At 41.4% G+C, this 21,114-nt stretch overlaps 1 protein-coding gene across 10 annotated transcripts in view; it reads left to right on the forward strand.

Annotated features, from left to right (window-relative positions):
* The first annotated feature begins 419 nt into the window (after positions 1 to 419).
* The window catches only part of LOC140204115 (cysteinyl leukotriene receptor 1-like), a 176,819-nt gene continuing 156,124 nt past the window's right edge, over positions 420 to 21,114 (forward strand). For 3 of the 10 annotated variants that reach the window (XM_072270468.1, XM_072270469.1, XM_072270473.1), the window contains exon 1: positions 461 to 604. The gene's annotated coding sequence lies outside the window, so the exon portion shown is untranslated. Of the gene's footprint in view, positions 605 to 13,198; positions 13,262 to 21,114 lie in introns of all 10 variants that reach the window. The other 7 variants (XM_072270475.1, XM_072270474.1, XM_072270476.1 and 4 more) reach the window with 5 other exon arrangements.

The following is a 21,114-nucleotide window of genomic DNA, read 5'->3' on the forward strand; positions in this document are numbered from 1 at the left end:
ATTTTTGCTTTTCATATATTACCCTAAACACCCTAATCTAGATTCCTACAAAAACGGCCCCGAAAATTCCGAGACTTTGACAATATTTCTGCGAATTTCATTTCCTAAATGCCGAAGTACGTTTGCTAAAGTGAAAGAAAGGAGTCGGAACTGTGTTTCTGTTCCGACTGGCTTAAAATGCTTGCAAGCCTTTAACAGATAGGCGGACACACGGAGAAAACTCGCCACAAATACTCCGAAACCCAGATCCCGTTCCAGATCCGCGCCCTTCCGTCAGGTTCCTATGATTGAAGGTTATGCGGGCCAATTAATTTCCGTAAGATGTCTGTTTGTCTTCCCTTCTGATGCATCTGGAATCCCTGGTGTCGCGTCCTGAGGTTTTGCGTCCGTTTCTGGCATTTCACCAGTCTTATCTGTTATTGCATAAAACGGGGGGTGGCTCTCTGACACGGTGTAATGTCTTTTAAAATGCAGGAGGATTTCCTGCTCATTGTCCAGCTGTCGTTTCTTCACAAGCAGAAAGAGGAGCGATCGCGGATGAATGTATTTTGGCCAATTATAAATTGTGCGAAGAAAGTTGACGAACTGAGAAGTGGCTCGTAAGGTGAGGTTGGAAAATTGTGTTCATTCTGTATTTATACAGAAAGACATAAGTTCCGCGAATTCACCGCTGATAAGTCTAGTGAGTTAGCAGAGACTAATCGTCTTGCGTGTAAACTTCAGGCAAATATCTTATCTCTTAAAGCAGGCGGTATTACACCGAGGATGTGTTTGAATTTGGGCTGATGTGCCTGCGTCAGTAAATATTGTAACTAATGCAATCAAACAGCAATTATAAAGAAATTAAATGCCGTCTTTTTAGAAGACTGAACGCATAAACTATTCATGGTGAATCTAAAACTTTGGAATATAATTAGAAAATGCTGGAAATCCTTCTGGGAAGTCAGGCAGCATCTGTAAAAGGGGAAAAACGGAGTAAAAATTTCAGGTCGGCTTTTCATCCGGCTTCCCCGTTTCAGCAGTTTTTGCCTTTTAACCAAAGCGTTCCTCAACGGTGTATAGAAATCAGCGCTGTTGCACTGATAATTATCTCGGGGTCTAAGAGAAGTATCAAGGGGAAAAAAAATTCTTAGAATGGAAATTTCTCCTCGAGCTAGAAGGAAAATCGGTGTCCTATGCGGCACTCACTCGTCTTTCTAACGCTGTGGACATCATTTGTTGAGAGTGTTCCGAAGGGAATCCTCCGGTGGGCAAGAGCAGCGCAGAAAGGAACGGCTCAGGACCTCGGCGGTGTGTAAGAACTACCCTCCGCCAACGATAGCTGTGTCAGTTATTGCGCCCTAGCTCAGCGTTCGCCCCAACACCTGCTCTCTCATGTAACCAGTTCATCGCTAAACCTGCGCCAGTCCGTCAGTGCTGCCGATATAAAGTCAAGAAGTCCAGTTTATTGCCATAGACACATGTGGATATATATATATATATACACACACGCTCTGGTGCAATGAAAAAAACTTGTTTGGAGCATCGCCACAGGTATACGGTACATAACGTGGCAATGGAAGCTTTTAGAATTAGTTCTCGTTCACAGGAATGCCGATTGAACAGTAACAGGTTGATCCAAGTCACGGGTAGTTTCACCGGACGGTGCCGGAGAGGCCAGACGGTAGAATAAGCTGGCACTTGAAGGGAAAGGATCTTAATGAGGGGAAGATGAATTTGAGGTCGATTTGCTATAATTGTCACTGTCTTTTTATCCACTTTACATTTTCATAGTTCATTCTTTCCCCCTTGGAATTTGTTTCTACATGTTTGCCTTCCTTTGGATTTAACGCTTACCAGATCTCCTGCAGTCAGTTGCTACCGGAGTCTCCATATCCGAGTGAACCCTGGACCAACCAAACTTCCCGCTTTCACTACAATTCCCACCAGCTATTGAGACCAGGGATGCCAGTTATAGTAGGTCGCGTGCTCTGTTTTATACCGGTTGGGATTGGTGTAAAAGTATATTCAGTCTTCTCTGATCAGGCACTTGGATATTTCCTGTTCCAGAAAGCTGTTAACTTTTAATTTCAGGCTTAAACTTTAAAAAAAATTATCTGATTCCACCTTGTCTTACTGATGTACAGTAGAACTCCAAAAAAACTGGTATTCTCGGACATTAGTGGTGCTAGACTGGCATATTTTCTGGTCTAATGAATTTACTTCCTGTTACTGCAACAGACTTTTAATTCACCTTTTTTGGTGTTACACAATACATTTTCCAGTAAACCAGGTGAGGTTAAACTGAATGAAGAAACAGGTCGCCCTGAGTTAAGAAGGAGCAAGAAACAAAGCCAGGTGCTGCAGAACTATTGCATTTCCTGCAGAAAAAAAATCAGATTGAAGACTATGCAAATGTTTTGGTCTTTTAAACTTTTTAGTATATATATATATAAAATCTTTCTGTAGTCTGAACATTCTGTCTCTCACCTGCTCTTCAATCCACATTTGACCTCTTGGTCATCAGTCATTTTAATCCTTGCTCTTTAGCTGTAGGGACTGCAGTCTCTGGAATTTCCCCCCTAAATCCATTTGCTTCCGTGCCTCTCCAGCTCTTTTTGAGGTGCAGTTTAGAATCCATGCTTCCTTTCTCGACATCTCCTGTAACTTTCTATAAGTTACACGTATATACCTATTATATGTTGCTAGTTTTGTTTTACGGTGTTCTTGTCATGGACTATAAGCAACTGCTTTAGTTTCTCTCTGAGTTCATGTATTCAGCAATTCATTTTCGATAGCAATAACTATTTCATGTATTTACGTTCAGATATAGTTACCATTTTATTTAAGAACCAGAATAAGAATCAAATTTGTTATTACTGACAAATGTCATGAAATTTGTTTTCCATTAGCAGCACAGTGTAAGAAATAAAAATTACTATAAATTGAGTAAGTAAATAAATCAAAGAAGAATAACAAGGTAGGTTTTGTGGATTCATTGACCAATCAGAAATCTGATGGTGGAGTAAAAGAAGCTGTTGTAATTGTGGGTCTTCAGGCTCTGAAGGTAGTAATGAAACGAGGGTGTATCCCGAATGGTGAGAGTATTTAATGATAAATGCTGCCTTCTTGAGGCACTGACTGGTGGAGAAGGTTGTGCCTGTGATGGCACTGGCTACAGCCACCTGCAGCCTCCTATGATCCAGGTCATTGGAGTTTCCATACCAGCTGTAATGCAGCCAGTCAGACTGCTGCTGTATGTCTGTAGAAATTCAAGAGTCTTTGTTGACATGCCAAATCTCCCTCAAAATCCTAATGAAGTAGAGCCACTAGCGTGCCTTCTTCATGGTTGTGTCAATGTGTTGGACCAAGGATAGGCCCTCTGAGATTAAAGCTGCTCAACTTTTCTACCACAGACTCCTTACTGAGGACTGGTGGTGTACAACTAACTTCCTTTCCTGAAGTCCACAATTAATTCCTTAGTCTCTCTGATGTAGCATGTGTGGTTGTTGTTGCAACCTCACTCAACTAGCTGATCTGTCTCAGTCCTGTACACCTCCCCACCATCTGAGATTCTGCCAGTAACAGTGGTGTCACCAGTGAATTGATAGTTGGCATTTAAGCTGTGCCTAGCCCCACAGCCTTGCATGTAGAAAGAATAGAACTGCTCTCCTTTTTGTTCTTTCACTGAACGTGGATGTTGTTTTTACTGCAATTTTATTGCATTTACTTCTGAATTTTCTGCTATCAAAATTTTGGATGTTAAGTTCTCTTACCATTCATCTTGAGTTCTTTTGCTTACTGGCAGAGCCATCTTTCTGTAATTTATTGCCCTCATAATGTATAGATTTTCACAAGGCCACCAATCTGTGTTACCTTTATACTAAGAATTGATATTTAACAAGATTTTATTTTTAGCTATGTCTGACTTCTCTGTTATTATCATTTGCCAAAATTGCATATTTTTGGATTTTATGAAACAATATGGTAAATACTCTTTGGTATCAGGCCAACAGAAATTTAGTGTTCAAAATCTGTGAATTACTGTCTATTTTTTTGCTGATAGTGTTCACTCCACCCTCACTGAGAATCCCAGGTCATATCATTGACTTATATATTCTATGACATATCCACAGACTAATGGTAGCAGTCTAAAAGTTGCTACTTTTAATTTACATATTGTAAATGTAATATTAAAAGATTTTTCATTGGACTTTTGTTTTTTTTTGTTAAAGCCTTTTGCATCTACAGTATAACATTTGCACATTTGTCAGCATACAAATTTCAGAAGCTGCTAAATTAGAAATAGTTCAGGAAAAAGCCGCCAAATGATCATTCTGCATGTCTAGATTTTTATAATCGAGTTACCCTAAATAACAGGTCCATTGGCTTGGCTCAAAGAAGAAAATACAATTACAAAGTGCCAGTCTTAATGAATGCTAATCTGTTAATACTTACATATAAGATGCAGAACACAGAAGCTAAATAACCCAGCATGTGACTTTGCATGTTTTACTTCCTTTAATTTAAAAATATTTAGACATATTTTGAGTGCTAGCTGTTTTATTCTTTATTTCAATAAACAAGGGCAGAAATAAATGCATGGGAGAAACATATTCTCAGACTGTGCCAACATATTTTGTGGCCTGTGTATTATATTATTACTGTAAAGATAAACAAATTACCACTTGTCTCACAAGTGATTTAGCTATTAGTTGAATTGTTAGACTGAAGATGTTAGCCCATATATTTTTCTGCAGCTTAAAAGCTATCATGTGATTCTCATTCTCTCTCTCTCTCTCTCTCTCTCTCTCTCTCTCTCTCTTTCTCTCTCTCTCTCTCTCTCTTCCCCGCCCACCCCCCTCCCTCATGAACCAGATAGAATCACGGACAATTTTGGCAGAGGGGAAAGCAGTGGACCCACTGTGTGCTTATTGGACCAAAGAGAATTGCACAGCATGAACATAAGTACAAGAGGTTCTGCAGATGCTGGCAATCTTGAGCAGCACCCACAAAATGATAAGATCTAATGAAGGGTCTCAGCCTGATTTGCTGAGTTCCTCTAGCATTTTGTATGTGCCATCCAGTATTCTGATAAATTGTAGTTCTCAGTCCACATGTTAAGCTCATCTAAGTACTTTTGAAACATCTTGAGGTTTCATGCTATCCACGTTCTACCCCTACTTAGAACAGTGAGCTCCAGAACCTTGACTCAATTTTGTGATAATTCAATCAATTAAATTAAACCTAGGATTCCAGTTGGTAATCCATTGTGTGCAGTTCAGGTTTCCCAGCTGAATGAAAGGTGTCATTGAACTGCAAAGAGTGTGAAAAAGGTTTGCAAGGATGGTATCAGGCTGGACAGCTTGAGTCATAGTGTCATATCTCACAGAAACAAGTTTTTCAGCCCGAATGGTTAACGCCAACCAAGATTACCATGTAAAATAGCCCAATCTGTTCATGTTTGGCTTATCCCTCTAAACCTTTCCTTCTCATGTACCTGTCCAAGTAACTTTGAAATGCTGTTATTGTACCTGCCTCAACCATTTCCTCTGGCAGATCATTCCATAAGCTGTCCTCCCTCTGGGTGAAAAAGTTACCCTTTCAGGTTCCAATTAATTCTCTTCTATCTCATCTTAAAAATTTCTGCTGTCCAGTTCTTGATTCCCCAGCTCAGTGCAGGGTGGGAGAACTGTGTATACTGACCATACTTCTGCTCCTCATGATTTTACACACCTCCATAAAATCACCCTTTCTTCTCCCACAGAAGAAAAAACATCCTAACCAGCTCAATCTCTCTCCGTAACTCCATTACTCTCCAGGAATCTTCTGCACTTTTTCCAGCTTGATTACATATTTCCTGTTGCAGGGTGATTAACACTAGAGCAATATTTCAGAAGTAGCTTCATCAATGTGTCATACAACTGCGGCGTAACATCCCACCCTGTGTACCTGCAAAGGCACTTTCACTCAAACCTTTTTCTTATACTCCGAGGTCCCTCTGTTCTACCACATTCCCCAGGGCCCTGCAATACATTGAGAAAGTTCTACACTGATATATCATGCAAAACCTTGCACCTATCCAAATTTAACTTCATTTGCTATTTCTTGGCTCATTTGCCCAGCTGATAACGATCTGTCTGTAAGCCTTGTAATCAGCTTCACTGTTCTTTGACACCTATTTTGGCCCCATCTGCAAATTAACGAAACATGACCTTGTAGAGGGATATAAAATCAGTTGGGGCACAGACAAGATGAATGGTCAACCCCTTTTCCAAGGTATGTGGGTCCAAACCTAGAGTGCAAAGATTTGTGAGTGGGGAGAGATTTAAAGAGAACCTGAGGGGCAACTTTTTCAGATGGTGTGCATGTGAAATAAGCTTCTAGAGGAAGTGGAAGTGCTGGTACGTTCATCGTCATCATCATCAGGTGCCATGCCCAGACTGAGCTTTGACTGCCATGACCCACACACTCCTGTTTTGGGTCAAGTGGATCAAATCATTGGTATTCATTCCCAGTTCTCTGGCTGCTGTCTCCATCATCATTTGTCTTTGTCTTCCTTTTGCTCTCTTCCATTCAATCTCTCCCATAATTACCGTGCATTCTAACTCTTCTTTCCTAATCACGTCATTTGAAGTTACGTTGCCTTTTCATGATCTCATACATTATTTCTCTTTTTGTGCTTGCTCTGTTCATGACATCCTCATTAGATATTTGTTTTGTCCATGATATTCTTTGCAAAAACCACATCTCAAAAACTTCAGAGATCTCAAAATCTCTGCTGCTTCAATTGGTTTCCTCATGTTACTAGATATTGTCCAACATTCTGATCCATATAACATAACTGGATAGACGTAACATTTCAGTACTCTGAGGCAGGTTGTCATGCCTAGTTTAGTGCTGGTCAGTATACTCTTCATTCTCATAAAGGTGTCTTTTGCCATCCCCATTCTTCTTTTGATGTCCATGTCGCACCTGCCATCTGATGTCACCCAGCTTCTTAAGTAGCAAAAGTTCTGTACTTGTTTTATGTCTTTCACATTAATTTTCAGCCTGCGGATAGGATTCTCCTTCTTTTTGGACATCACCATACATTCTGTCTTTTTGCAATTGATAGATACACCCATTTTTGCACTTTCTTCAACAACTATATCAATTAAGTTTTGTAGTTCTTCCTCCGTACTTGCAATTAACACACTGTCATCCGCACATCTGAAATTATTGATGTTTTCACCACGAACTTTGATTCCCAAGATGTCTCTTATTTTTTGTAATATTGTTTCACTGTACAAATTAAATAAATCAGGGGAGAAAACACACCCTTGTCTAACGTCTCTCTTGATTTTCATAAACTGACTCACTTCTCCATCTATTCTTACAGCGGGAGTTTGTTCCCAGTACAGACTTCTGATTAGGCGGAGGTCTTTCGAATCTAGATCTAGAGTTTTCTGTAATATTTTAAATAACTTATTGTGCTTCAATTATTGCTGGTACATTACAATGCTTAAAATATATTTGGGCAGATGTGAATGTGGGAAAGATTTAGAGAGGTGTGGGACAAACAGAAGCAAATGGGATTAGCTCAGATAGACAACCAGGTCAGCACAGAATTAAACTAAAACGCTCGTTTCCATGCTGTGTAATTGTATGACTCTATAGCATGCACTCCCAATAAAGCTAATTGTCCCATATGATTCACCTCAGCTTCTTATCATTTTATTTCCATAATAAGGATATATACATTTCTCTCTTTGGACAAGATAGCTAAAAGGTGATTTGATGCACAAAGCTTAATGGCTTTAGATTGACTAAATAGAGAGAAACTTTCCTTGTGTAGATGGGTCAAGAGTCAAAGGTCAATGTTCCAAAATGATTGGGGGACAGAAAAATGCCAGAGGGAAAATTGTTTACTGCAGTGAATGAAATAAAATAAGAACCTGTTGGAAACACCAAGATGGTTGGACAACATCTATGGAGAGAGAAATATTTAGTGTTTCAGGCCTGGAATCCCTCATTGGAGCCCAGAAAGAGAAAATACAAGTTGGTTTTAGGTAGCAAAGAAGATAGGTGACAGGGTTGCATGGAGAAAAGGAAATACTTATGGAAAAATGTGTTGTATATTGCAAGTAAGAGGGTAGATAATGAAAGAGTAGATCTCTTCCAGGACTATAGGTAATCCTTGTGTGGTTTCAAAAATATGAGCAAAGTTCTGAATGAATACAGCTCAACTGTATTCACGAAGGAGAAGTTTTGGTGGCTAAATAGACAAGGGAGGTATATGCTTATATTCTGGAGTATATCTGTATTAGGAAGGAGAAGCATTAAAAATATTGGCATACATTCTAGTGGATAAGTTCCCAGCCTCTTATCTATCATGGAATGTCAAAGAAAGCTAACTAGGAAAATTGAGGGCAGAAAGATTGATGTGGTTTACATGGACTTGGATAAAGCTTTTGACAAAGTCCCACATGGTAGAGGTTGTTAGAGAAGGTTAAGGGACTTGAAATTTGACACATATTGGCATACTGGTTCCAAAATTGGTTTGGTGATAGGAGAAATTAGGTAGTGGTGAGTGTGTCTTTCTGATTGGAAATCTCTGTCAAGCAGTGAACCCGAGGGATTGACATTGGAAGCTTTGTTGCTCAAATGAAAACGTGAGTGGTCTCATTTGTAAGTTTGCAGATTGCTCAAAAAATGATGGAGTGGTAGATAGTGAAGAAGATTGTCTAAGGATACAGCAGGACTTAGATCAGATACGTAGAAAGTTAGCAGAGTAGGGGCAGATGGAATTTAATCCAGGAACAACTAACATAATGCACTTTGGGGAGTCAAATTCTGATGGGATATAAAACAAATGGCAATGACCTCAGGAGTGTTAATGTACAGAGGAAGCTTGGGGCACAAGCCCATTGCTCATGGAAAGTATTGACACATTTGATAAGGTGGTGAGGAAGGCATTTGGTGTGCTTGTCTTTGTAAGCCAAGGTATTGGGTGTAAGTCCTGAGATGTAATGTTGCAATTGTCCAAAACATTGGTTAGATGATATTTAGAGCATTGTGCACAGTTCTTATTGCCACACTAAAGGAAGGATGTCGTGGCAATAGAGAGAGTGCAGAAGAACTTCTTAAGCATGTTGCGTGGAATGGACAGCTGTAGTTATAAGGAGAGACTAAATGGGATGGATTTATTCTCACTGATATGAAGGAAGCTAAGGGGTGACCTGACAGAAGTTTATAATATTAAGCGGGACAGAGATAGAGTTTATTTTTCTTGGACAAGAGTGTCCAGAACTAGAAGGCACAGTCTTAAGATATGAGAGGAGAAATTTAAAGGAGATCTGAGGGGTAAGATTTTCACACAGAGGGAGGTAGTTATCTGGAACAAGCTGCCAGAGGAAGCGTTGGAGGCAGGTACAATTAGAACATTTAAAAGGTATTTGGACAGGTATTTAGAAAGGAAAGACGTGGGGGGATACGAGCCTAATGAGGACCTATGAGATTAGCATAGATAGGCATCACTGTTGGTGTGGCCAAGGTGGGGTGAAGAGTACTGTACAGGTCAAAGACTCTAAAATATGTTGCCAACAGGTAAAGCTGTGGAACATGCCCAACAAGTCAGACTACACAAAAAGATGATGAACCTTTTCAGACCTGAAACGTTAAATCCCTCTCTCCACAGCTGCTGCTGACCAGCTGAGTATTTACATTTTCTGTTTTTATTTCCAATTTCCAACATCGGCAGTTTTTGATTTTTCATTTGCTGCAGTGAGTGGTTATGGTTATTCTCTTTAAAACTTCTCTCCAGCTTCCTTTTGTTCTGAAGAAAACAACCTCACTCTAACTAATCACTTCTCATAACCAGAATCGTCCCGTTATCGCAACGCGCTGGTTAACCTGTGTATTCACTCTGGAGGAATCATAAAAATTACGTAGGAGGTTGTGCACATTTCAAGCCTTACTTGGAGTGAACTTCAAAGTTCAAAGTACATTTATCATCGAAGTATGTATACATTATACAGCCTTGAATCTCATAACAGGGCAGCCACAGAACAAGGAAAGCCAAAAGAACCCACAGAAAAAGAAGACGGCCAAACACCCAAATGTGCAGAAAAAAGAGCAAATCATCCAACCATTAAGCACAATCAAATAGTGTTCTGACTCCACAGAGAGTCCGTCCACACACCCTTAGTTCAGCATGGAGCCGAGCGGCGAGCTGAACCAGTCCATCCCTCACGAAGATTTACTCTTCCCTGACTTATATTTAACAAATGTTCATACCTACATAATTACAGGAAATACAGGTTTTGTAATCTGGGGAAAATAAAGGTCCACAGTGGAAGAGCTGATAAAGCTGTGGCTTTACATTTCAGCTGGCCATTTCTATTCCGATCTCCAGTGTTGTCTTTATGGAGTTTTTATGTTCTCCCTGTTACCGTGTGTGTTTCCTCTGGATGCTCTAGTTTCCAAACACATCCTGCAGGGGCATGGGTTAGTAGTTTATTTGGCTATTGAAAATTATTTCTAGTGCGCAGTGGTAATTTACCACTTGCACTTGTTTTACTTCAATATCTTTTGCCAGAGTTTGGGGAGTTTATGGGAATGTGAGGGAATAAACTAGAATTAATGGACACGATGGTCAGCATAGACTTGGTGGGCAGAATAGCCTGTTTCAAAGCTGACTGATTTTATGATGCTTGTCATATTCAACTGGAATGATGTATTAATGGCACATGTACTGAAAAACAGTGAAAAGATCATTCCGTACACAATTATTTTGAAGTAGTGAATAAGAACACAGAATGCAGAATGATATTAGATTAGATTATATTATGAGGACATGCAGTCCTCTTTTATTGTCATTTAATAATGCATGCATTAAGAAATGATACAATGTTTCTCCAGAATGATATCACAGAAACACATGACAAACTGACTGAAAAACTGACAAAAACCACTTAATTATAACATATAGTTACAACAGTGCAAAGCAATACTGCAATTTGATAAAGAACAGACCATGGGCATGGTAAAAAGTCTCAAAGTCTCTCGAAAGTCCCATCATCTCACGCAGACAGTGAACCTCCAGCGCCGCAAACTTGCCGATGCAGCATCCTGGAAGCACCTGACCACAGTCCGACTCCGAATCCATCCGAAAACTCCGAGCCTCCGACCAGCTCTCCGATACTGAGCACCGAGCACCGACGCACCATCCACCATCTCTGCCAAGCGCTTCGACCCCGGCCCCGGAAACAGGCAATAGGCAAAGCCAAGGATTTGAGGCCTTCCCCTCCGGAGATTCTCAATCGCACAGTAGCAGCGGCAGTGAAAAGGGCATTTCAGAAGTTTCTCCAGGTGTTCCTCCGTGCTTTTCACAGCTGTCTCCATCAAATCAGAATTGTGCACAGCCCCTAGTTAACACATACGATATCATTCAGAATGGCTGCGCGCGCTGCATCGCGCCACCATCTTCTCCTCCCTCCTCCTCCTCCAGATATGTGATTGTTACAGAGAAAAGACAGTGCAGGTAGACAAATAAGGTGTAAGGGCCTTCTGCCCTATGTTTGGGGAGGGAGAGAAAGAGGGCTCCTTGATTACTTTGTAAGCTTTCCTAAGGCAGCAGGAAGTATAGACAGTCAATGGAGGGTTGGCTGGTTTTCTTGATAAATAGGGCTGCGCTTAGAACTCTCTGCAATTTCTTGTGGCCTTCCACAGAGCAGCGGCCATACCATGCGGTGAAAGATTGGGATAGAAAGAATGCTTTCAATGTGCATGGTTAAAAACAATTGGTGAGAGTCATCAGGGACGTGGCACATTTCTTTGGCCTCTGAAGTAGTAGAGACTTTAGTGTGCGTACTTAGCTGTATTGTCCATGAGGCTAGATCAGGGCAAGTGGTTGGTGCTAATTAGACCCAGGTGCTTTAAGCTGCCAACCATTTCAAACTTGGTACCATTGATACAAGCTGTGGCGTGTACTCTGCCCTACTTCCTGAAGTCAATGAGAAACTCTTTTGCTTTGCTGACTTTGATCGAACGATTGTTATCATGAAGTGTACACATGAAGTGAAAAACAAAACCTTTGCTGAAGCATTTTTAACTTTTTTGTGGATTTTCAGCAACTTGGAAAACGTAACTTTTCAAGATCCAACTTTAAACTTTGATTTAATTTTTAGGCAAGTCTTAGAACAGACATCACCCCACCCTACATTGGAGAAAATCCTCCAATTTAACTTGCCTTACTTCTTTGTCAAATTGAAATTTCTTTTGGCAGTATTTCCAGGCAATTGCATTTTGTTTGAGGTCATTTTTAGAAAAGTGAAAATATCATCAATTGACTATAATGGCATTGATTGTCAATGTTAAAATGACACAAACTTGGATGTCAAATATCAACAAAGAATGATTTGGTAACTAATCATAACATCCAGTTTACTTTAGACATTTATATTCATTCTGTGCACTTTATTACTAGCTTGATATCATGTACTGTACATTTTCTATTTCCAACAATGAGATTCAATGCTTACTTCTGACAAAACTCATTAATATTAATCTTTGGTCGTCTGACAAGGAAATGAACCCTTAAGCACACAGAGTCTGTAATAACAAACAATACTCACTTTTACACCGATCCAACACTAATGTAATTTTTGTTCTGCACTCTCAGAGGTCAGAGTGGGACATGGGCAGGGTGGTAAGTGAAAAGAAACCGGTGGCTCAGGGATAAATTGGCGATATTCTGCAAAGCGGGCAATCAATCTGTGCTTGGTATCTCCAATGCAAGAACCACAATGTGGGCACTAAATGTAGTAGACTTAAATCAAAACAATGCAAGTGAATGTGGCTGTTTCAGTAGGAAGGACTTTATCAACCCCTGGCTGGGTGGTGGAAAGTGAAGAGATAAAGGGTGACCGATCATGCCTGCATAGGAAAGTGTATTTTATGGTCAGGGGGCCATGGAAGGAATGGTCCCCTCATAATGCTGTATGTGCAAAGAGTAAATATGTCTGGTGGTGGAATCCTCGTGGAGATGACAGAACAAAATTTCATTTAATGGACATCCCATTGAATGTTAGCTTGCTGGGATGGAGTTGAGAAAGCGAACGATGCATACAAAAAAAATTTCAGGAAATGCCATTGAAGACCCTGACAATTATAGCAGAGAAAAGGCTATGTTTAAGCGGGAGAAAAGCATCTTAATAGAGATCTCATTTTTCATCAGAACAGATATGACTGAAAGAGGGAGAGAGGAATGGCGTCCTTCCAGGAAGCAGGATGAGAGGAGGTATAGATGAGACAGCTGGAAGAATCACAGTATCGTCAGCATAGACGAGCCTCCGGACCACTGGGTCTACACTGACCACCATGCCTGTCTATGCTAGTCAGAATCAGGTTTAATATCACTGGCATATGTCATGAAATTCATTAGTCCCATTTTCCTGCATTGATTCCATTTCCCTCTGTGTCCTGATTATTTTAGTACCTGTCCATATACCTCTTAAGTATTGTTACTGTTCCTGTCTCCACCACCTCCTCTGGCAGCTCATTCCAGGTACCAACTACTTGGAAAAAAATTACCTATCATATCCCCTTGAAACTTCCTACCCCTATCCTTAAAGCTGCTCCTTCTAGTTTTAGACATGGTAAACAGTTTACAGTTATCTACACTTCTCATAATTGTATATACCTCTACCATGTCACTTCTCAGCCTCCTTGGCTCAAGGAAAAAACAGACCTAACCTATCCAATCTCTCTGATAGCTCTACTCCTCCAATCCAGGCAACATTATTGTGAATCTTTTCTGCACCCTCTTTGGCTTAACAATGCAATTCCTGAATTTTAGTGGCCAGAACTGAGTATAATGTTCCAAATGCAACCTAACTAATGTATTGTACAACTGTAACATGACGTGTGAATTCTTATACTTGATACCTTGGCTAATGAAGGCAAGCATGTCCCGTGCCTTCCTCACAAATGTGCCAGCCTGTGTTCCCACTTTTGGGTAACTGTCTTCTTGTACGGCCATGTCTCTTTATTCAACAACAAACCCAAGTCCTGCTATTCACTATGTCTATTCTGCTCTGGTTTGACTTCCCAAAATGCATCATCCCACGTTGCACAGTTGGAATTAAACTCCACCTGCCATTCCCTTGCCCACTCTCCCAATTGATCCCAGTCCCTGCTGAGCTGATATAATGAATATTTGTAGCTTATCCGGTCCTTTGAGATGGCAACTAAGATGTCAAGGAAAGGAAAAGACATATATTGTACACATGTGAAAGTGGGAGCAAGTTGGACAATGACAGTAAAGATAATAAAATTATCAATAAACATGAGAAACTCTGCAGATGCTGGAAATCCAAAGCAACACACAGAAAATGTTCCAGGGGAAAAACAGCCCCAGCCTGTTCAGTCTCACCTTAGAAATGCAGCTCTAAGTGTGAATGGCAAATATGACAAGATGAGGGAATCTTTCTTCCCTCTCCCTGCCCCCCCAGCATTGATAATTACTGAGAACTTGCTGCTTGCATTCAAATAGAACTTAACAATTTCATGCACCACACACAAAATTCTGGAGGAAATCAGCAGGCCAGGCAGCATCTATGGAAAAGGGTAGACAGTCAACATTTTGGGCTGAGACCCTTCATCGGGACTGGAAAGAAAGAGGAGAAGTCAGAATAAGAAGTTGGGGGGCGTGTGGAAGAAGTACAAAGTGACAGATGATAGGTGAAGCCAGGAGAGGGTTGGGGGGCTGCTGGGAAGTTGGTGAAAGAGATAAAGAACTGGAAAAGGGAGCCTGAAGGGAGAGAACTCCCTTGTCCACTTGTCCTTCCCCACTGATCTCCTTCCTGACACAATCCTTGCAAGCGGAACAAGTGCCACACCTATCCCTACACCTCCTCCCTCACTACCATTCAGGGTCCCAAACAGTCCTTCCAGGTGAGATGACACTTGACTTTTAAGTCCATTGGGGTCATATACCTTATCTGGTGCTCCTGGTGTGGCCTGTATATAGGTGAGACCAGATGTAGATTGGCAGACTACTTTGTCAAGCATCTTCACTCCGTCCAGCACAAAAAGCGGGATTTCCAAATGGCCACCTGTTTCAATTCTACCTCTCTTTCTTATGGCCTCCTCTACTGCCTATGTGAAACCACACTCAGGTTGGGGGAACACCACCTTATACTCTGTCTGGGTAGCCTCCAACCTGATGGCATGAACATTGATTTCTCAAACTTCTGGTAATTGCGCCCCCTTCTTCATTCCCCATTCCCATTTCCCTCTCATACTTTCTCTTCTTATCTGCCCATCACTTCCCTCTGGTGCCCCTCCCCCTTCCCTTTCTTCCATGGTCTCCTGTCCTCTCTTATTAGATTCCCCATTCGTCAGCCCTTTATCTCTTTCACCAATCAACTTCCCAACTCTTTACCTCACCCCTCCCCGCACCTTATCACCCACCACCTTGTACTTCTTCCTCCCGCCACCCCACCTTCTTATCTTGACTTCTCCCCTTCCTTTCCAGTCCTGGTGAAGGGTCTTGGACTGAAACATCAACTGCTTACTCCTTTCCATAGATGCTGCCTGACGTGCTGAGTTCCTCCAGCATTTTGTGTGTGTTGCATAAAATTATCAAGTTTTATTTGAATGCAAGAAGCAATAATTATCAATGAATGGAGTTGGGGGGCGGGGGTTAGCAATGAGGTTTCCTAATCTTGTCATATTTGCCATTCACACTTAGAACTGGATTTCTAAGGATAGACTGAGTAGGCTGAGGCTTTTTCTTCCGAATAGGAGGCAGAAGGGGTGACCTTATAGAGATAGATAAAATTATAAGGGGCAGAGATTAGATTTAGATTAGATTATGAGGACACACAGTCCTCTTTTATTGTCATTTAGTAATGCATGCATTAAGAAATGATACAATGTTCCTCCAGTGTGATATCACAGAAACAGAAGACAGACCAAGACTGAAAAACTGACAAAAACCACATAATTATAACATATAGTTACAACAGTACAACAATACCATAACTTGATGAAGAACAGTCCATGGCACAGTAAAAAAGTTCAAAGTCTCTTGAAAGTCCCACATCTCACGCAGACGGGAGAAGGAAGAAAACTCTCCCTGCCATGCCCGACCACAGTCCGACTCTGAGTCGTCCGAAAAACTCTGAGCTCCAATCAGCCCTTCAACACCAAGTACGGAGCGCCATCTCTCCGAACGCTTCGACCTCAGCCTCGGTCGCCAACAGCAGGCGAAGCTGGGGATTTTGGGGCCTACCCTCCGGAGATTCTCGATCGCACAGTAGCAGCGGCAGTGAACCGGGCATCTCAGAAATTTCTCCAGATGTTCCTCTGTGCCTTCTCACATCTGTCTCCACCAAATCAGAATTGTCCACGGTCCTATTTAACAAATACGATATCATTTCACCGGAGAGCTGCGTTACGCCGCTATCTTCTCCTTCTACTTAGATAATGTGAGTGGTCAATACAAGGGAGTCTAAAAATTGGGGGCATAGGTGAGAAGAAAAAGACTTGAAGCGTCTAGTGGGGCAAAATATGGGGTACAGGTGAGAAGAAAAGGATTTGGAAGGGGCACATCTTACATAGGGAGTGTTGGGTATATGGAAAAAGATGGCAGAGGAAGTATATAGTTAGGTACAATTATAATGGTTAAAGACAGATAGGTATATGGAAAGGAAAGATTGAGAGGGATATGGGCCAAATGCAGGCAAAGAGACTAGCTCAGGTTGACAACTTGGCTAGCATAGCCAGAGGGCCTGTCTCTATGCTGAATAGCTCTGTGACCTTCTGACTGCCTTATACAAAGCCTTCCTCTTCCTTCCTTATGGAATTCACTTCTCACTTGTAGAAAGGGAACCATTTCAACTGGTGGATTGTTCTTTACTGGTGTACAAATGTGTGACAGTAAAAAAGCAGAGTGAGTATTCTGAAATGTTCAAAACACATGAAACCACACAATGCTGACATAGTCTGGACTGCCCAAATATCTAGCTCTCTAGCAAAAAAAAAGTGAAGTAGGACAAGTGGAAATGGAAAATTAGCACTTTTTTTTGTTCATTGGTTCACCCTTTCAGGAAACATGTGAAGTGGAAAAATAAACAACCCTGGAAATAATGGAAATCTAAAATTACCAAAAAGGAAATGCTGTAAACACTCTGGAGATTGGTTAGAATCAGGATCAGGTGTAACTTCACCAGTATATGTCATGAAACTTCTTGTCGTTGTGGCAGCAGTACATTGCAAAGCATAATAATATAATATAAACTGTGAATTACAGTGGGAAGTTTTATATATACATGAAAGTTAAATTAAGCAAGTAGTGGAAAAAAGATGTAGTGAGGTAGTGTTCATCGTTTCAATGTCCATGCAGAAATCTGATGGCAGAGAAGAAGAAGCTGTTCCTGAATCGATGAGTGTGTGTCTTCAGGCTTCTGTACCTCCTTTCTGATGGTAGCAATGAGAAAAGGGCATGTCCTGGGTGATGGGGGTCCTTAATGATGGATGCTGTCATTTTGAGGCGTTGCTCCTTGAAAATGTCCTGGATGCTGGGGAGACTAGTACTGTGATGGAGCTGACTGACTTCACAACTCTCTGTAGCTTATTTTGATCCTATGCAAAGTGCCCCTCCCCAATACCAGACACTGATGCAGCCAGTTAGAATGTTCTCCACAGTACATCTGTAGAAATTTGCGAGTGTCTTTGGTGACATATCAAATCTCCACAAACTTCAAATGAAATATAACGCTGCCTTGCCTTTTCTGTAACTGCATTGATATGTTGGTCCCAGGATGTATCCTCAGAGATGTTGACATCTCTGTTAAATTTGGCGATATAGGGGACAGCAGAGCTTCATTTCCAGATGAGCTCAATGTCTTCTATGCTCACTTTGATCACCAGGACAGGGAGCAACATTTGCGCATCCACGTGTCTACCTGATGATCCTTTGCTCTCAGTATCTGAAGATGACATCTGGACTGCCTTCAAGAGAGTGAATCCAAGGAAAACATCGGGTCCATCTTGAGAACCTGTCAAAGTGATAAAGACCTGTGCTGATCAACTGGCTGGTGTTTTCACAGATATCTTCAACCTCTCACTCCAGCAGTGTGTGGTATCCACTGCTTCAAGCAGGCTTCAATTGTACCAGTTCCCAAGAAAAGCATGGTAATCTGTCTAAATGACAAATGCCCAGTGGCACTTACATCCACAGTGATGAAGTGCTTTGAGAGGCTGGTCTTGAAGCATGTCAGCTTCTGTCTGAATGGCGACTTGGATCCACTTCAATTCACCTACAGAAGCAACAGGTCTACAGAAGATGCCATTTTGTTGGCTCTTCATGCAATCCTGAAACACTTGGACAGCAAAGATGCACACATCAGGGTGCTCTTTATCGATTGCAGCTCAGCATTTAATGCTACCGTTCCCTCAAAGCTAATCAGTAAACTCCAATACCTGGGCCTCAGTACCCACTTGAGCAATTGGATCCCGGATTTCCTCGCTTGTGGACCCCAATCAGTTTGGATGGACAAAAACATGTCCTCCACAATTTCCATCAGCACAGGAGCACCGCAGGGATGTGTACTTTAGCCTCCTACTCTGCTTGCTTTACACTTATGACTGTGTGGCTAAGTAAAACACCAACACTATATACAAGTTTGCTGATGACATCAGTGTTGTGGGCTGTATCAAAGGTGGTGATGAATCAGCATACAGGAGGGAGATTGAAAATTTGGCTGAGTGGTGTAATAACAACAACCTCTCACTCAATATCAATAAGAGCAAGGAAATGATTGTAGACTTCAGGAGAGGGAAACCATGAGCCAGTCCTCATCGGAGGATCTGAAGTGGAGAGGGTCAGTAACTTTAAATTCCAGGATGTCACTATCTTAGAGGACCAGTCCTGGATCCATCAGATAAATATAATTGTGAAGAAAGCAAACCGCATCTCTGCTTCCGCAGGATCCCGTGGAAAATCAGCATGCCATCAAAAACCTTGGCAAACTTCTTTTGACGTGTGGTGGAAAGTGTGCTGCTGGCTACATTATGGCCTGGTATGGTAACACCAATGCCTCTGAGTGGATTCAGCCCTGTACATCACAGGTAAAACCCTCCCAACTACTGAGCCCATCGACATGAAACGTTACTGTAGAAAAGCAGCATCCATCATCAAAGATCCTCACCACCCAGGCCATGATCTTTTCTCGTTGCTTCCAACTGGTAGAAGGTACAGATGCCTCAGGACTTGCATCACCAGGTTCAAGAACAGTTACTACCCCTTAACCATCAGGCTCTTGAACAAAATAGGATGACTACACTCATTCTGTTTCTGATGTTCCCACAACCGATGCTCTCACTTTAAGGACTCTTTAATCTTCTTATTTCATGCCCTTTATTTGTTGCTTTTTATTTATATCTGCATTTGCACAGCTTGATCCTGTTTACAGTTACTATTCTCTAGATTTGCTAAGTATGCCCGCAGAAAAAAGAATCTCAGGGTTGTATGTGGTAGCATGTATGTACTCAGGTAATAAATTTTACTTTGAACTTTGATATCCAGGAGCCTGAAATTGCTCACTCTTTATGCTCCTGATCCCTGTGAGGACTGGCGTGTCTGTGGTAAAGATAATGTCTTAACTGGGAATAAGAATGTTTAAGTTGCAGCAGAGAGCTTGTGTGGTTTTTAACTGAATTTACTGACCTCTCAGACAATATCTTTGTGGTGTGGTTTGTGTTTATTGAAACTCACAAAGCAACACACTGAGCGGGGCTGCCAAGGCAGACATATGGACCTTTCCAGAAGCTGCCTATAATCAGTGTTCTAAACTGTGAAGTTGGAATGAAACTACATGGGCTAAGTCAGAGCCAGCAGCATTTACCAAGAAAAGAGTTGTGGCCATGAAAGTTAATTCTGATAAATACCTTTCCAAATCTAAGAACGGAACTGAAACCAATGAAGGTGAGAAGGGCAGCTTTGGAGACCCAGTTGGAAAATGGTGGGGAGGGTCCAGCAAGGCTTGTTTCAAGCTGTGATTCCTGGAAGAAGAGTGACATGGATGTTGGAAAGCTGCAAAAAATGAGAAAATGGTGGAGATATAGGGCAGATTAGGAAGCTTAGAATGAAAACATGACATCTGGATTCAAGTCTGAGATCTGTGTAGGAGTTGCTGGGTGGGGGTTGTGATTAAGAGATCAGGGCAAGATGGATTCTTTAAGGATTTGTGTGTATTGAGAGAACTAAGAAGATCAATTGATTGGAGGAGGATAGTAAAAGGATGAAACAATTAACATGGAATCTGGGGAACACCCTGTGCTCTGCTGCAGTGTGGGGGTCCAATATTTCCAAGGCAGCTGCTTGCAGGAGAAGCTGATCTAATTTCTTTGGCAATGATCCATAACTTATATTACACAGGAAGTTTTATAATTGGATGTGTGTGTGGAAGCATAACAAAATATTTCCAGTAAAAGTAATTTCCAGTCACGCTGACTTTGTAGAAGATTTCTAAGATGTTTTTCACTTTTCATTCTTGTTTTGTGATTTGGGCACTGTTAGTAAGCCCACAGTTTTTGCCCTGAGGGGTAGAATGATTCACTACCTTGAACAGCAGCAATCCTTTTGGATTACCCGTATTGCTGTTGGGTAGAGAATTCCAGGATTCAGATGCAATAATGGTGAAGGACCTGTGATATATTTACAAATCAGAATAGTGTGCAACTTGGTTATGTGTCTGATGCTCTTATTTAGCAGTAGTGATTGGGGTTTGAAAAGGGTTCAGAGCCATTTGGGCCAAACACCAACAAATAGGACTAGATTGGTGGGCACCAGAGTTGGCATGAGGAAGATTGGCTTAAGAGCCTGTTTCTATTGCTGTTTTATTCAGAGTCTATGGCAGCTAAACCAGGTTCATCAATCTCTTCTGGCATAGCAAGTCCACCATCCCTGGAACTAGTCTAGTGATTTCCCTCTGCTGCACTCCCTCTACGGCAAGTAGTTCTTTTCTTAAGTATGGAGATCAAATCATTACACTAAATCCCAAGTGAGTTACATCAAGATTTTATTAAGACTTCCTTACTCCTATTATCCAATCAGAATGAAGCTTAACATTCTGTTTGCTCTTG

The sequence above is a fragment of the Mobula birostris genome, chromosome 10 (genome assembly GCF_030028105.1).
Source record: "Mobula birostris isolate sMobBir1 chromosome 10, sMobBir1.hap1, whole genome shotgun sequence".
Taxonomy (NCBI): domain Eukaryota; kingdom Metazoa; phylum Chordata; class Chondrichthyes; order Myliobatiformes; family Myliobatidae; genus Mobula; species Mobula birostris.